At 32.0% G+C, this 2,765-nt stretch overlaps 1 long non-coding RNA gene across 2 annotated transcripts; it reads right to left on the bottom strand.

Moving 5' to 3' along the window:
• Positions 1 to 245: 245 nt before the first annotated feature.
• On the bottom strand, positions 246 to 2,364 carry LOC116403783. Of its 2 annotated transcripts, none has more exons than XR_004216611.1 (2): positions 2,301 to 2,364; positions 246 to 483 (listed from the first exon to the last, which is right to left on the bottom strand). It is a non-coding gene; the product is annotated as an uncharacterized LOC116403783 (long non-coding RNA). The 2 variants fall into 2 exon arrangements; XR_004216612.1 differs by lacking the exon at positions 2,301 to 2,364 and adding an exon at positions 578 to 865.
• Between the last annotated feature and the right edge of the window lie 401 nt (positions 2,365 to 2,765).

Below are 2,765 nucleotides of genomic sequence, written 5' to 3'. Positions count from 1 at the left end.
AAGAATCTTCTACTATTACAATACATAAGAAAATTCTATTTCATAAACCCTGTAACATAATTGAGGCTGATAGAATGATTATTCTATAACCCTACCGATAGTTTCATTCTTAACATTCATAAACACGATGCAAGGCAGCTATCAAATTCTATTTCATGTTCTCGAGAATGGCTCGGTTTAACAATAATGTTAATTTTTGTTTTCTATTTTAAAATAATAACGCTGCTTACTAATCTTTTTTTTTCCATTTGGCATTCTACTTTTTCTACTCAGCTTTCTTTCCCTAGTGATAACAAATAATACGGGTGATAAAAAACTTAATCACTCACTTGTTTCAGCCACCGAAAGCCCTTCTGCTTTAGAAATAGAAGATGGGTTTGAGTAGGTAGATTTACTTGCATTGTATGTGCTGTTCATTGAACTCTCAATTTCATCGAGACCAATTTCTCACTCAAACATGGTCTTGCATTCTCTAGAAACGTCCTACAAACAAAAATGAAGAACAAAAAACTACAATAAGGTCTATGAAAAAGTTACAAAGGAAAATCTCAAAAACTGATATGTAAGTCATAACAACCTTAAGTCCTCTTATCGTGGGTTAAAATGCACGTAAGGTTTTTCCAAGAGTCCGAGCAACCAGCATGTAAATAAGTTAAGTCAACTAAATTTGCTATAAATTTACTCGTATTAACATTATCATTGTTATAGACTTGACAACTTCAAATTTATCAATATAAAATATGCTTTAACAAAACGTACCTTGAGGTTCCTCCAACCTTATTAAAAAAGCAAATAATCCAACAATTTAACAAATTTATAGTGCATATTATGTATATCAATTGATCACAACAAAATAAGATCGAACAAATACCCATGACTAATATTTAGCCACCAAATGAATAATGATGAAAACCTGAAAACAAAACCGAGAAAAAAAAGGAAACAATTCATCAACAAAACAAATTTAGGGGACTAAAAAATTGCTTACCTTATTACACACTTCAAAATATTAAGAAAAGTGGAGGGAAAAAACCAACCAATAATCAACAAATAAACTTCAACACAAATAGCTATAAATTTTCTTCTTTAAAGGTATCACAAATAAGTCCATCAGTAATAACAAAATAAAAAAGGGCAATGTGCAATTGAATTCTGCAGTCGTAAAGCTATGCTAAAGGCAGTATGAAATCAAACTTGAGCACTAACAAGAAAATTTGCAAAACAAAAATTACTAGACATCATTAACTAAAGTACCAGCACAACAATGAATGTGTAACCTCCGCAAGAGCAAACCCGAATGGAGAAGAACATGAAGAAATATATAAATAGAAGAAACATAAAAGACAAACATGAAACACATGGAAATATACAAAGGGGATAAATAAAAGTACAATTATAAAGTGATGAAGCACAAATATAGGTATCAACAGAACCAGAATACAAGTCTTACCCTATCTCGACTGTCGAGGAGTGTTAACCAACCGTCGGAAGGTTGGTTTTATTTTTTAGAAAAAATTAATGTTGTCTGAATTCTTTTCCAAGCCACTAACCAGCCCCTCCTTATCTATGATCGACGATCAACTCCTCAACCTCTAATTACATTTAAAAGAGTGATGCGAACATTGTGTGAAATCCCAAACCTTTGATGGATCCCACCATCACTCTCTTTCTATCCCCTTCAAAACCTCATTATTTTCAAGAGAGGCCTCAAAGCTTCTTCCAATTAACATAAAAGAAGAATGAAAGAGAAGGAGAGAAAGGGAAAGTGGTTCAAAAGCTATGGAAAAAAAAGTAAAAGAAAATGGTCTACTCATTGGCACATCTTACACAGATGATAATGTTAGGGCAAGGCAATGAGAGACAGAATGCATTTGGAGCCTTCTCCTCTACTTTCGAAGATTTTAACAAACTAAAATATGCAAATGTTACAAGAAAGATCTTTGGAGATTTGAAATAATCCAAAATAAAGAAAAAGGAAAACCCCAATATGTACAAATTTCAGAATCTAAAACTTGAAAAGTGATTGAATGATGATATATGTTTGTACAGTCAATTATAGAGACAGTGAAACATTAAAACAAAAATGAAACGTACCAAGATAAAAAGAATAGCAACTAGTATTATGACCTTTGTATGTCTTCAAAATACAAACATCAAAATGAATCAAGAGATCTACCACACAAATAATGGTATCAACACAAATAAAGCAATTGTTTTAGTAATAATATTTGAGTACAATTACACTAAGCATGCTATTGTCCTTGACAAATTTACATTCTTCTAATCGAACAAAATCTGACCTTTAAATAGTGATAGAAACTGAAGATGAAAGCAAGTTTAGCTACAACTTCAGACCGTGATATATATGACGGAACCAATAAAAAAAGAAGAGTACCTAACTATATATACACAGAGGAGATCTGATGCTTACTAGCACATCAGAGGCTCAATCAATTTATATTTAATTGAAAAACAATCCCTATATTTTGATGCATACACATTGAATAGCCTCTGATTCAATCCAATTTACAAAACTACCTCCATAAAATTACATAATGGGGGAAGTTCGACCGGATGCACTGTGCTTTACCAGAACCACATGAAATTATTGGAACATAGTTCATTCAATTAACTTTCTATTCAATAATTGAAACAAATGGAAAGAGGACAATTGAATATTAAATAAAGATGGAATTAATTGGGAACTCACGGAGTAATGCGATTTGTTCGGGGGCTCACCACTGGAGTTAGAAGAGAGACAAGTA

The sequence above is a fragment of the Cucumis sativus genome, chromosome 5, assembly GCF_000004075.3.
Source record: "Cucumis sativus cultivar 9930 chromosome 5, Cucumber_9930_V3, whole genome shotgun sequence".
Classification (NCBI taxonomy): domain Eukaryota; kingdom Viridiplantae; phylum Streptophyta; class Magnoliopsida; order Cucurbitales; family Cucurbitaceae; genus Cucumis; species Cucumis sativus.
Note: the sequence above shows the minus strand (reverse complement) of the source record. Positions and strands in the feature narration are given on the sequence as shown.